We start from the raw sequence: 16,579 nt of genomic DNA on the forward strand, positions 1-16,579 counted from the left end.
TGTCAACTGATTTCACTCACCTGTGGAGTACCAGAAAAAAGAAAAGGAGTGAAAGAAAAGGACAGTAGCAGCATCAGCGAACCAAAGAAGGGACACACAGTTACCAAAGGGAATGGGACTGAGGAGGATGGGTTAGGAGGGGGGGAGAGAGGGAAAATGGGTCATTATGAGTGGCACACAGGGTGTGGCCCGGCAGCACGCTGAGGTAGGTCCGTATAACATAACGATGATCAGCAGCACTTCTACAACATATTCCTGGGCTCTTGTGCAGCGACTCTTACGGGCTACGTGGTGGGGACTTGACAGTGGGGGTAGTCTAGGAACCATAATGTTGTTCATGTAACTGTGAAGTAGTGACAACAAAATGAAAAGGAACACACAGTACCTTGGCTCTGAATTCCATTTACCCAGATGATGTCAAGTTGGTCAGTGTCCACCTCACCTTAACCACAACTGCTCCTCTCAGCATACACATTATGTCTCTAGGACATACGCACCACTGTGACATCCTGGAATCTCCAGGCAACAGTGCTGCGCTTACAAACACCACCCACGGGGGAGGGGGCAATGCCCAGCCATGGGGAGCTGCATCATTTTACCAAAATTAGAGTTACTTACCTACATATATATATATATATATATATGTATAACGATATCACTCATCATTACAGTCTCAGAACAAACAAAAAACTGAAGAAGAAAACAGCAGCAGTCTCAGAATACCCAAGAATGGACTAAAAGTTAACAGAGGGAAAGAGACTGAGGTGAATGGGTGGGAATGGAGGGATTAGGGAGGGGGGAAGTAAGGACACATTAGAATAAGAATATATAAGGTGGGAGGGCTGTCACAGGCAGGGCGGCAAAACACACAAAAACACGAGTAGGGATTCTACAGTATCGTACTATGCTCATGGACAGTGACTGCAATGGGGTATCTGGGGGCACGTGCGTGATGGGAGGAGTCTAGTAAACATAATGTTACTCATCTAATAGGGCATTAATGACAGAAAGATACACAGATAGATAGGTAGACAGATAATGAATGAATGAATGAATGAATGCATGCATGGATGGATGAATACATACATACACACATACATACATACAAACATACATACATAAAGAACGCAGCAGCCCAGTTCTAGAAAGACATCTGCACCCCTAAATTTATGGCAGCACTATTCACAATAACCAATCTACAATTACATAAGGAACATCAAGGTTACTAGACTGCCCAGATCATCAAGTCGCCCCCCAGACCCCATTACACTCACTGTTCACCAGCATAGTAAGATGCTACAGAATCACTGCTTGAATTCTCTGAACTATACTGCCTTCCCTACAGAATTTCCACCCACATAATGTGAGCTAATCATAATGCCCCCTTACCAGTCTGCAATCGTCCTTCACAACCAGCCTTCCTAGTCCCTTAACCATTCCTACATTGGTGATGGGGTGAGTCTACTAAACATGATGTTATCCACATAATTGTAGATTCATAATAAATAAATAAATGAATAAATAGATGAATGAATGGAGACTATGCCGCCCACAGTTTAAAAGCGACACGTGCATCCCTATGATTACCACAGCACTATTCTCAATAGCCAAGCTCAGTGTCCATCAGTAGATGAACAATGGAATACTATTCAGACATAGGAAAACAAATCCCACCATTTGAAGAAACACGGATGGTGTGAGAGGGCATCATACTCAGGGTAATAAGGCAGGCAGGTGAAGAAACAGAAATATCAAATGATTTCAATCGCCTGTGCAGGAGGGGAACCAAGAGAAATCCGAAGAAGAAAAATGGCACCACAACAGTGGACTCACAGTTAATAAAGGGAAAGGGATGGAGGTGGACAGGTGGGAACGGAGGAGTAAGTCAGGGGGAGGTGGGGAGAATGTGCACATTACCTGTGGCATGTATAAAGCGGAAGGGGGGCTCGGGGAGCGACGTACAACACAGAGAAGACAACAAGGGATTCTACAGCATCTTACTATGCTCATGGACAGTGACTGCAATGAGGTATCCGGGGGCATCTCATTGTGGGGGGCAGTTTAGTAAACTACATGTGACTCACGTAGATGTAGACTAACGATAAATAAATAAATAAGTAACAGATACATAATTGAGAAATGAAGTAACAAAATACATTCATACATCCAGACATACAGAAAGAAACACCAGATTACAGCAGCCCAGTTGAAAAAAGACCTGTGCACCCGTATGACTATCACAGCACTATCCACAACAGCCAAGGTAAGTGTCTATCAGAGGATGAAAAGTGGAATATTATAATGCCATATGCAGAAACCAATCCTACCATGTGCAACAACATGGAGGGAGGTAGAGGGTATCATGCTCAGCGAAACAAGCCACGCAGAGAAAGACAAGTGTCAACTGATTTCACTCACCTGTGGAGTACCAGAAAAAAGAAAAGGAGTGAAAGAAAAGGACAGTAGCAGCATCAGCGAACCAAAGAAGGGACACACAGTTACCAAAGGGAATGGGACTGAGGAGGATGGGTTAGGAGGGGGGGAGAGAGGGAAAATGGGTCATTATGAGTGGCACACAGGGTGTGGCCCGGCAGCACGCTGAGGTAGGTCCGTATAACATAACGATGATCAGCAGCACTTCTACAACATATTCCTGGGCTCTTGTGCAGCGACTCTTACGGGCTACGTGGTGGGGACTTGACAGTGGGGGTAGTCTAGGAACCATAATGTTGTTCATGTAACTGTGAAGTAGTGACAACAAAATGAAAAGGAACACACAGTACCTTGGCTCTGAATTCCATTTACCCAGATGATGTCAAGTTGGTCAGTGTCCACCTCACCTTAACCACAACTGCTCCTCTCAGCATACACATTATGTCTCTAGGACATAGGCACCACTGTGACATCCTGGAATCTCCAGGCAACAGTGCTGCGCTTACAAACACCACCCACGGGGGAGGGGGCAATGCCCAGCCATGGGGAGCTGCATCATTTTACCAAAATTAGAGTTACTTACCTACATATATATATATATGTATAACGATATCACTCATCATTACAGTCTCAGAACAAACAAAAAACTGAAGAAGAAAACAGCAGCAGTCTCAGAATACCCAAGAATGGACTAAAAGTTAACAGAGGGAAAGAGACTGAGGTGAATGGGTGGGAATGGAGGGATTAGGGAGGGGGGAAGTAAGGACACATTAGAATAAGAATATATAAGGTGGGAGGGCTGTCACAGGCAGGGCGGCAAAACACACAAAAACACGAGTAGGGATTCTACAGTATCGTACTATGCTCATGGACAGTGACTGCAATGGGGTATCTGGGGGCACGTGCGTGATGGGAGGAGTCTAGTAAACATAATGTTACTCATCTAATAGGGCATTAATGACAGAAAGATACACAGATAGATAGGTAGACAGATAATGAATGAATGAATGAATGAATGCATGCATGGATGGATGAATACATACATACACACATACATACATACAAACATACATACATAAAGAACGCAGCAGCCCAGTTCTAGAAAGACATCTGCACCCCTAAATTTATGGCAGCACTATTCACAATAACCAATCTACAATTACATAAGGAACATCAAGGTTACTAGACTGCCCAGATCATCAAGTCGCCCCCCAGACCCCATTACACTCACTGTTCACCAGCATAGTAAGATGCTACAGAATCACTGCTTGAATTCTCTGAACTATACTGCCTTCCCTACAGAATTTCCACCCACATAATGTGAGCTAATCATAATGCCCCCTTACCAGTCTGCAATCGTCCTTCACAACCAGCCTTCCTAGTCCCTTAACCATTCCTACATTGGTGATGGGGTGAGTCTACTAAACATGATGTTATCCACATAATTGTAGATTCATAATAAATAAATAAATGAATAAATAGATGAATGAATGGAGACTATGCCGCCCACAGTTTAAAAGCGACACGTGCATCCCTATGATTACCACAGCACTATTCTCAATAGCCAAGCTCAGTGTCCATCAGTAGATGAACAATGGAATACTATTCAGACATAGGAAAACAAATCCCACCATTTGAAGAAACACGGATGGTGTGAGAGGGCATCATACTCAGGGTAATAAGGCAGGCAGGTGAAGAAACAGAAATATCAAATGATTTCAATCGCCTGTGCAGGAGGGGAACCAAGAGAAATCCGAAGAAGAAAAATGGCACCACAACAGTGGACTCACAGTTAATAAAGGGAAAGGGATGGAGGTGGACAGGTGGGAACGGAGGAGTAAGTCAGGGGGAGGTGGGGAGAATGTGCACATTACCTGTGGCATGTATAAAGCGGAAGGGGGGCTCGGGGAGCGACGTACAACACAGAGAAGACAACAAGGGATTCTACAGCATCTTACTATGCTCATGGACAGTGACTGCAATGAGGTATCCGGGGGCATCTCATTGTGGGGGGCAGTTTAGTAAACTACATGTGACTCACGTAGATGTAGACTAACGATAAATAAATAAATAAGTAACAGATACATAATTGAGAAATGAAGTAACAAAATACATTCATACATCCAGACATACAGAAAGAAACACTAGAATACAGCAGCCCAGTTTAAAAAAGACCTGTGCACCCGTATGACTATCACAGCACTATCCACAACAGCCAAGGTAAGTGTCTATCAGAGGATGAAAAGTGGAATATTATAATGCCATATGCAGAAACCAATCCTACCATGTGCAACAACATGGAGGGAGGTAGAGGGTATCATGCTCAGCGAAACAAGCCACGCAGAGAAAGACAAGTGTCAACTGATTTCACTCACCTGTGGAGTACCAGAAAAAAGAAAAGGAGTGAAAGAAAAGGACAGTAGCAGCATCAGCGAACCAAAGAAGGGACACACAGTTACCAAAGGGAATGGGACTGAGGAGGATGGGTTAGGAGGGGGGGAGAGAGGGAAAATGGGTCATTATGAGTGGCACACAGGGTGTGGCCCGGCAGCACGCTGAGGTAGGTCCGTATAACATAACGATGATCAGCAGCACTTCTACAACATATTCCTGGGCTCTTGTGCAGCGACTCTTACGGGCTACGTGGTGGGGACTTGACAGTGGGGGTAGTCTAGGAACCATAATGTTGTTCATGTAACTGTGAAGTAGTGACAACAAAATGAAAAGGAACACACAGTACCTTGGCTCTGAATTCCATTTACCCAGATGATGTCAAGTTGGTCAGTGTCCACCTCACCTTAACCACAACTGCTCCTCTCAGCATACACATTATGTCTCTAGGACATACGCACCACTGTGACATCCTGGAATCTCCAGGCAACAGTGCTGCGCTTACAAACACCACCCACGGGGGAGGGGGCAATGCCCAGCCATGGGGAGCTGCATCATTTTACCAAAATTAGAGTTACTTACCTACATATATATATATATATATATATGTATAACGATATCACTCATCATTACAGTCTCAGAACAAACAAAAAACTGAAGAAGAAAACAGCAGCAGTCTCAGAATACCCAAGAATGGACTAAAAGTTAACAGAGGGAAAGAGACTGAGGTGAATGGGTGGGAATGGAGGGATTAGGGAGGGGGGAAGTAAGGACACATTAGAATAAGAATATATAAGGTGGGAGGGCTGTCACAGGCAGGGCGGCAAAACACACAAAAACACGAGTAGGGATTCTACAGTATCGTACTATGCTCATGGACAGTGACTGCAATGGGGTATCTGGGGGCACGTGCGTGATGGGAGGAGTCTAGTAAACATAATGTTACTCATCTAATAGGGCATTAATGACAGAAAGATACACAGATAGGTAGACAGATAATGAATGAATGAATGAATGAATGCATGCATGGATGGATGAATACATACATACACACATACATACATACAAACATACATACATAAAGAACGCAGCAGCCCAGTTCTAGAAAGACATCTGCACCCCTAAATTTATGGCAGCACTATTCACAATAACCAATCTACAATTACATAAGGAACATCAAGGTTACTAGACTGCCCAGATCATCAAGTCGCCCCCCAGACCCCATTACACTCACTGTTCACCAGCATAGTAAGATGCTACAGAATCACTGCTTGAATTCTCTGAACTATACTGCCTTCCCTACAGAATTTCCACCCACATAATGTGAGCTAATCATAATGCCCCCTTACCAGTCTGCAATCGTCCTTCACAACCAGCCTTCCTAGTCCCTTAACCATTCCTACATTGGTGATGGGGTGAGTCTACTAAACATGATGTTATCCACATAATTGTAGATTCATAATAAATAAATAAATGAATAAATAGATGAATGAATGGAGACTATGCCGCCCACAGTTTAAAAGCGACACGTGCATCCCAATGATTACCACAGCACTATTCTCAATAGCCAAGCTCAGTGTCCATCAGTAGATGAACAATGGAATACTATTCAGACATAGGAAAACAAATCCCACCATTTGAAGTAACATGGATGGTGTGAGAGGGCATCATACTCAGGGTAATAAGGCAGGCAGGTGAAGAAACAGAAATATCAAATGATTTCAATCGCCTGTGCAGGAGGGGAACCAAGAGAAATCCGAAGAAGAAAAATGGCACCACAACAGTGGACTCACAGTTAATAAAGGGAAAGGGATGGAGGTGGATAGGTGGGAACGGAGGAGTAAGTCAGGGGGAGGTGGGGAGAATGTGCACATTACCTGTGGCATGTATAAAGCGGAAGGGGGGCTCGGGGAGCGACGTACAACACAGAGAAGACAACAAGGGATTCTACAGCATCTTACTATGCTCATGGACAGTGACTGCAATGAGGTATCTGGGGGCATCTCATTGTGGGGGGCAGTTTAGTAAACTACATGTGACTCACGTAGATGTAGACTAACGATAAATAAATAAATAAATAACAGATACATAATTGAGAAATGAAGTAACAAAATACATTCATACATCCAGACATACAGAAAGAAACACTAGATTACAGCAGCCCAGTTGAAAAAAGACCTGTGCACCCGTATGACTATCACAGCACTATCCACAACAGCCAAGGTAAGTGTCTATCAGAGGATGAAAAGTGGAATATTATAAAGCCATATGCAGAAACCAATCCTACCATGTGCAACAACATGGAGGGAGGTAGAGGGTATCATGCTCAGCGAAACAAGCCACGCAGAGAAAGACAAGTGTCAACTGATTTCACTCACCTGTGGAGTACCAGAAAAAAGAAAAGGAGTGAAAGAAAAGGACAGTAGCAGCATCAGCGAACCAAAGAAGGGACACACAGTTACCAAAGGGAATGGGACTGAGGAGGATGGGTTAGGAGGGGGGGAGAGAGGGAAAATGGGGCATTATGAGTGGCACACAGGGTGTGGCCCGGCAGCACGCTGAGGTAGGTCCGTATAACATAACGATGATCAGCAGCACTTCTACAACATATTCCTGGGCTCTTGTGCAGCGACTCTTACGGGCTACGTGGTGGGGACTTGACAGTGGGGGTAGTCTAGGAACCATAATGTTGTTCATGTAACTGTGAAGTAGTGACAACAAAATGAAAAGGAACACACAGTACCTTGGCTCTGAATTCCATTTACCCAGATGATGTCAAGTTGGTCAGTGTCCACCTCACCTTAACCACAACTTCTCCTCTCAGCATACACATTATGTCTCTAGGACATACGCACCACTGTAACATCCTGGAATCTCCAGGCAACAGTGCTGCGCTTACAAACACCACCCAAGGGGGAGGGGGCAATGCCCAGCCATGGGGAGCTGCATCATTTTACCAAAATTAGAGTTACTTACCTACATATATATATATATATATATGTATAACGATATCACTCATCATTACAGTCACAGAACAAACAAAAAACTGAAGAAGAAAACAGCAGCAGTCTCAGAATACCCAAGAATGGACTAAAAGTTAACAGAGGGAAAGAGACTGAGGTGAATGGGTGGGAATGGAGGGATTAGGGAGGGGGGAAGTAAGGACACATTAGAATAAGAATATATAAGGTGGGAGGGGTGTCACAGGCAGGGCGGCAAAACACACAAAAACACGAGTAGGGATTCTACAGTATCGTACTATGCTCATGGACAGTGACTGCAATGGGGTATCTGGGGGCACGTGCGTGATGGGAGGAGTCTAGTAAACATAATGTTACTCATCTAATAGGGCATTAATGACAGAAAGATACACAGATAGATAGGTAGACAGATAATGAATGAATGAATGAATGAATGCATGCATGGATGGATGAATACATACATACACACATACATACATACAAACATACATACATAAAGAACGCAGCAGCCCAGTTCTAGAAAGACATCTGCACCCCTAAATTTATGGCAGCACTATTCACAATAACCAATCTACAATTACATAAGGAACATCAAGGTTACTAGACTGCCCAGATCATCAAGTCGCCCCCCAGACCCCATTACACTCACTGTTCACCAGCATAGTAAGATGCTACAGAATCACTGCTTGAATTCTCTGAACTATACTGCCTTCCCTACAGAATTTCCACCCACATAATGTGAGCTAATCATAATGCCCCCTTACCAGTCTGCAATCGTCCTTCACAACCAGCCTTCCTAGTCCCTTAACCATTCCTACATTGGTGATGGGGTGAGTCTACTAAACATGATGTTATCCACATAATTGTAGATTCATAATAAATAAATAAATGAATAAATAGATGAATGAATGGAGACTATGCCGCCCACAGTTTAAAAGCGACACGTGCATCCCTATGATTACCACAGCACTATTCTCAATAGCCAAGCTCAGTGTCCATCAGTAGATGAACAATGGAATACTATTCAGACATAGGAAAACAAATCCCACCATTTGAAGAAACACGGATGGTGTGAGAGGGCATCATACTCAGGGTAATAAGGCAGGCAGGTGAAGAAACAGAAATATCAAATGATTTCAATCGCCTGTGCAGGAGGGGAACCAAGAGAAATCCGAAGAAGAAAAATGGCACCACAACAGTGGACTCACAGTTAATAAAGGGAAAGGGATGGAGGTGGACAGGTGGGAACGGAGGAGTAAGTCAGGGGGAGGTGGGGAGAATGTGCACATTACCTGTGGCATGTATAAAGCGGAAGGGGGGCTCGGGGAGCGACGTACAACACAGAGAAGACAACAAGGGATTCTACAGCATCTTACTATGCTCATGGACAGTGACTGCAATGAGGTATCCGGGGGCATCTCATTGTGGGGGGCAGTTTAGTAAACTACATGTGACTCACGTAGATGTAGACTAACGATAAATAAATAAATAAGTAACAGATACATAATTGAGAAATGAAGTAACAAAATACATTCATACATCCAGACATACAGAAAGAAACACCAGATTACAGCAGCCCAGTTGAAAAAAGACCTGTGCACCCGTATGACTATCACAGCACTATCCACAACAGCCAAGGTAAGTGTCTATCAGAGGATGAAAAGTGGAATATTATAATGCCATATGCAGAAACCAATCCTACCATGTGCAACAACATGGAGGGAGGTAGAGGGTATCATGCTCAGCGAAACAAGCCACGCAGAGAAAGACAAGTGTCAACTGATTTCACTCACCTGTGGAGTACCAGAAAAAAGAAAAGGAGTGAAAGAAAAGGACAGTAGCAGCATCAGCGAACCAAAGAAGGGACACACAGTTACCAAAGGGAATGGGACTGAGGAGGATGGGTTAGGAGGGGGGGAGAGAGGGAAAATGGGTCATTATGAGTGGCACACAGGGTGTGGCCCGGCAGCACGCTGAGGTAGGTCCGTATAACATAACGATGATCAGCAGCACTTCTACAACATATTCCTGGGCTCTTGTGCAGCGACTCTTACGGGCTACGTGGTGGGGACTTGACAGTGGGGGTAGTCTAGGAACCATAATGTTGTTCATGTAACTGTGAAGTAGTGACAACAAAATGAAAAGGAACACACAGTACCTTGGCTCTGAATTCCATTTACCCAGATGATGTCAAGTTGGTCAGTGTCCACCTCACCTTAACCACAACTGCTCCTCTCAGCATACACATTATGTCTCTAGGACATACGCACCACTGTGACATCCTGGAATCTCCAGGCAACAGTGCTGCGCTTACAAACACCACCCACGGGGGAGGGGGCAATGCCCAGCCATGGGGAGCTGCATCATTTTACCAAAATTAGAGTTACTTACCTACATATATATATATATATATATATGTATAACGATATCACTCATCATTACAGTCTCAGAACAAACAAAAAACTGAAGAAGAAAACAGCAGCAGTCTCAGAATACCCAAGAATGGACTAAAAGTTAACAGAGGGAAAGAGACTGAGGTGAATGGGTGGGAATGGAGGGATTAGGGAGGGGGGAAGTAAGGACACATTAGAATAAGAATATATAAGGTGGGAGGGCTGTCACAGGCAGGGCGGCAAAACACACAAAAACACGAGTAGGGATTCTACAGTATCGTACTATGCTCATGGACAGTGACTGCAATGGGGTATCTGGGGGCACGTGCGTGATGGGAGGAGTCTAGTAAACATAATGTTACTCATCTAATAGGGCATTAATGACAGAAAGATACACAGATAGATAGGTAGACAGATAATGAATGAATGAATGAATGAATGCATGCATGGATGGATGAATACATACATACACACATACATACATACAAACATACATACATAAAGAACGCAGCAGCCCAGTTCTAGAAAGACATCTGCACCCCTAAATTTATGGCAGCACTATTCACAATAACCAATCTACAATTACATAAGGAACATCAAGGTTACTAGACTGCCCAGATCATCAAGTCGCCCCCCAGACCCCATTACACTCACTGTTCACCAGCATAGTAAGATGCTACAGAATCACTGCTTGAATTCTCTGAACTATACTGCCTTCCCTACAGAATTTCCACCCACATAATGTGAGCTAATCATAATGCCCCCTTACCAGTCTGCAATCGTCCTTCACAACCAGCCTTCCTAGTCCCTTAACCATTCCTACATTGGTGATGGGGTGAGTCTACTAAACATGATGTTATCCACATAATTGTAGATTCATAATAAATAAATAAATGAATAAATAGATGAATGAATGGAGACTATGCCGCCCACAGTTTAAAAGCGACACGTGCATCCCTATGATTACCACAGCACTATTCTCAATAGCCAAGCTCAGTGTCCATCAGTAGATGAACAATGGAATACTATTCAGACATAGGAAAACAAATCCCACCATTTGAAGAAACACGGATGGTGTGAGAGGGCATCATACTCAGGGTAATAAGGCAGGCAGGTGAAGAAACAGAAATATCAAATGATTTCAATCGCCTGTGCAGGAGGGGAACCAAGAGAAATCCGAAGAAGAAAAATGGCACCACAACAGTGGACTCACAGTTAATAAAGGGAAAGGGATGGAGGTGGACAGGTGGGAACGGAGGAGTAAGTCAGGGGGAGGTGGGGAGAATGTGCACATTACCTGTGGCATGTATAAAGCGGAAGGGGGGCTCGGGGAGCGACGTACAACACAGAGAAGACAACAAGGGATTCTACAGCATCTTACTATGCTCATGGACAGTGACTGCAATGAGGTATCCGGGGGCATCTCATTGTGGGGGGCAGTTTAGTAAACTACATGTGACTCACGTAGATGTAGACTAACGATAAATAAATAAATAAGTAACAGATACATAATTGAGAAATGAAGTAACAAAATACATTCATACATCCAGACATACAGAAAGAAACACTAGAATACAGCAGCCCAGTTTAAAAAAGACCTGTGCACCCGTATGACTATCACAGCACTATCCACAACAGCCAAGGTAAGTGTCTATCAGAGGATGAAAAGTGGAATATTATAATGCCATATGCAGAAACCAATCCTACCATGTGCAACAACATGGAGGGAGGTAGAGGGTATCATGCTCAGCGAAACAAGCCACGCAGAGAAAGACAAGTGTCAACTGATTTCACTCACCTGTGGAGTACCAGAAAAAAGAAAAGGAGTGAAAGAAAAGGACAGTAGCAGCATCAGCGAACCAAAGAAGGGACACACAGTTACCAAAGGGAATGGGACTGAGGAGGATGGGTTAGGAGGGGGGGAGAGAGGGAAAATGGGTCATTATGAGTGGCACACAGGGTGTGGCCCGGCAGCACGCTGAGGTAGGTCCGTATAACATAACGATGATCAGCAGCACTTCTACAACATATTCCTGGGCTCTTGTGCAGCGACTCTTACGGGCTACGTGGTGGGGACTTGACAGTGGGGGTAGTCTAGGAACCATAATGTTGTTCATGTAACTGTGAAGTAGTGACAACAAAATGAAAAGGAACACACAGTACCTTGGCTCTGAATTCCATTTACCCAGATGATGTCAAGTTGGTCAGTGTCCACCTCACCTTAACCACAACTGCTCCTCTCAGCATACACATTATGTCTCTAGGACATAGGCACCACTGTGACATCCTGGAATCTCCAGGCAACAGTGCTGCGCTTACAAACACCACCCACGGGGGAGGGGGCAATGCCCAGCCATGGGGAGCTGCATCATTTTACCAAAATTAGAGTTACTTACCTACATATATATATATATGTATAACGATATCACTCATCATTACAGTCTCAGAACAAACAAAAAACTGAAGAAGAAAACAGCAGCAGTCTCAGAATACCCAAGAATGGACTAAAAGTTAACAGAGGGAAAGAGACTGAGGTGAATGGGTGGGAATGGAGGGATTAGGGAGGGGGGAAGTAAGGACACATTAGAATAAGAATATATAAGGTGGGAGGGCTGTCACAGGCAGGGCGGCAAAACACACAAAAACACGAGTAGGGATTCTACAGTATCGTACTATGCTCATGGACAGTGACTGCAATGGGGTATCTGGGGGCACGTGCGTGATGGGAGGAGTCTAGTAAACATAATGTTACTCATCTAATAGGGCATTAATGACAGAAAGATACACAGATAGATAGGTAGACAGATAATGAATGAATGAATGAATGAATGCATGCATGGATGGATGAATACATACATACACACATACATACATACAAACATACATACATAAAGAACGCAGCAGCCCAGTTCTAGAAAGACATCTGCACCCCTAAATTTATGGCAGCACTATTCACAATAACCAATCTACAATTACATAAGGAACATCAAGGTTACTAGACTGCCCAGATCATCAAGTCGCCCCCCAGACCCCATTACACTCACTGTTCACCAGCATAGTAAGATGCTACAGAATCACTGCTTGAATTCTCTGAACTATACTGCCTTCCCTACAGAATTTCCACCCACATAATGTGAGCTAATCATAATGCCCCCTTACCAGTCTGCAATCGTCCTTCACAACCAGCCTTCCTAGTCCCTTAACCATTCCTACATTGGTGATGGGGTGAGTCTACTAAACATGATGTTATCCACATAATTGTAGATTCATAATAAATAAATAAATGAATAAATAGATGAATGAATGGAGACTATGCCGCCCACAGTTTAAAAGCGACACGTGCATCCCTATGATTACCACAGCACTATTCTCAATAGCCAAGCTCAGTGTCCATCAGTAGATGAACAATGGAATACTATTCAGACATAGGAAAACAAATCCCACCATTTGAAGAAACACGGATGGTGTGAGAGGGCATCATACTCAGGGTAATAAGGCAGGCAGGTGAAGAAACAGAAATATCAAATGATTTCAATCGCCTGTGCAGGAGGGGAACCAAGAGAAATCCGAAGAAGAAAAATGGCACCACAACAGTGGACTCACAGTTAATAAAGGGAAAGGGATGGAGGTGGACAGGTGGGAACGGAGGAGTAAGTCAGGGGGAGGTGGGGAGAATGTGCACATTACCTGTGGCATGTATAAAGCGGAAGGGGGGCTCGGGGAGCGACGTACAACACAGAGAAGACAACAAGGGATTCTACAGCATCTTACTATGCTCATGGACAGTGACTGCAATGAGGTATCCGGGGGCATCTCATTGTGGGGGGCAGTTTAGTAAACTACATGTGACTCACGTAGATGTAGACTAACGATAAATAAATAAATAAGTAACAGATACATAATTGAGAAATGAAGTAACAAAATACATTCATACATCCAGACATACAGAAAGAAACACTAGAATACAGCAGCCCAGTTTAAAAAAGACCTGTGCACCCGTATGACTATCACAGCACTATCCACAACAGCCAAGGTAAGTGTCTATCAGAGGATGAAAAGTGGAATATTATAATGCCATATGCAGAAACCAATCCTACCATGTGCAACAACATGGAGGGAGGTAGAGGGTATCATGCTCAGCGAAACAAGCCACGCAGAGAAAGACAAGTGTCAACTGATTTCACTCACCTGTGGAGTACCAGAAAAAAGAAAAGGAGTGAAAGAAAAGGACAGTAGCAGCATCAGCGAACCAAAGAAGGGACACACAGTTACCAAAGGGAATGGGACTGAGGAGGATGGGTTAGGAGGGGGGGAGAGAGGGAAAATGGGTCATTATGAGTGGCACACAGGGTGTGGCCCGGCAGCACGCTGAGGTAGGTCCGTATAACATAACGATGATCAGCAGCACTTCTACAACATATTCCTGGGCTCTTGTGCAGCGACTCTTACGGGCTACGTGGTGGGGACTTGACAGTGGGGGTAGTCTAGGAACCATAATGTTGTTCATGTAACTGTGAAGTAGTGACAACAAAATGAAAAGGAACACACAGTACCTTGGCTCTGAATTCCATTTACCCAGATGATGTCAAGTTGGTCAGTGTCCACCTCACCTTAACCACAACTGCTCCTCTCAGCATACACATTATGTCTCTAGGACATACGCACCACTGTGACATCCTGGAATCTCCAGGCAACAGTGCTGCGCTTACAAACACCACCCACGGGGGAGGGGGCAATGCCCAGCCATGGGGAGCTGCATCATTTTACCAAAATTAGAGTTACTTACCTACATATATATATATATATATATATATGTATAACGATATCACTCATCATTACAGTCTCAGAACAAACAAAAAACTGAAGAAGAAAACAGCAGCAGTCTCAGAATACCCAAGAATGGACTAAAAGTTAACAGAGGGAAAGAGACTGAGGTGAATGGGTGGGAATGGAGGGATTAGGGAGGGGGGAAGTAAGGACACATTAGAATAAGAATATATAAGGTGGGAGGGCTGTCACAGGCAGGGCGGCAAAACACACAAAAACACGAGTAGGGATTCTACAGTATCGTACTATGCTCATGGACAGTGACTGCAATGGGGTATCTGGGGGCACGTGCGTGATGGGAGGAGTCTAGTAAACATAATGTTACTCATCTAATAGGGCATTAATGACAGAAAGATACACAGATAGATAGGTAGACAGATAATGAATGAATGAATGAATGAATGCATGCATGGATGGATGAATACATACATACACACATACATACATACAAACATACATACATAAAGAACGCAGCAGCCCAGTTCTAGAAAGACATCTGCACCCCTAAATTTATGGCAGCACTATTCACAATAACCAATCTACAATTACATAAGGAACATCAAGGTTACTAGACTGCCCAGATCATCAAGTCGCCCCCCAGACCCCATTACACTCACTGTTCACCAGCATAGTAAGATGCTACAGAATCACTGCTTGAATTCTCTGAACTATACTGCCTTCCCTACAGAATTTCCACCCACATAATGTGAGCTAATCATAATGCCCCCTTACCAGTCTGCAATCGTCCTTCACAACCAGCCTTCCTAGTCCCTTAACCATTCCTACATTGGTGATGGGGTGAGTCTACTAAACATGATGTTATCCACATAATTGTAGATTCATAATAAATAAATAAATGAATAAATAGATGAATGAATGGAGACTATGCCGCCCACAGTTTAAAAGCGACACGTGCATCCCTATGATTACCACAGCACTATTCTCAATAGCCAAGCTCAGTGTCCATCAGTAGATGAACAATGGAATACTATTCAGACATAGGAAAACAAATCCCACCATTTGAAGAAACACGGATGGTGTGAGAGGGCATCATACTCAGGGTAATAAGGCAGGCAGGTGAAGAAACAGAAATATCAAATGATTTCAATCGCCTGTGCAGGAGGGGAACCAAGAGAAATCCGAAGAAGAAAAATGGCACCACAACAGTGGACTCACAGTTAATAAAGGGAAAGGGATGGAGGTGGACAGGTGGGAACGGAGGAGTAAGTCAGGGGGAGGTGGGGAGAATGTGCACATTACCTGTGGCATGTATAAAGCGGAAGGGGGGCTCGGGGAGCGACGTACAACACAGAGAAGACAACAAGGGATTCTACAGCATCTTACTATGCTCATGGACAGTGACTGCAATGAGGTATCCGGGGGCATCTCATTGTGGGGGGCAGTTTAGTAAACTACATGTGACTCACGTAGATGTAGACTAACGATAAATAAATAAATAAGTAACAGATACATAATTGAGAAATGAAGTAACAAAATACATTCATACATCCAGACATACAGAAAGAAACACTAGAATACAGCAGCCCAGTTGAA

The sequence above is a fragment of the Manis pentadactyla genome, chromosome 6 (genome assembly GCF_030020395.1).
Source record: "Manis pentadactyla isolate mManPen7 chromosome 6, mManPen7.hap1, whole genome shotgun sequence".
Classification (NCBI taxonomy): Eukaryota; Metazoa; Chordata; class Mammalia; order Pholidota; family Manidae; genus Manis; species Manis pentadactyla.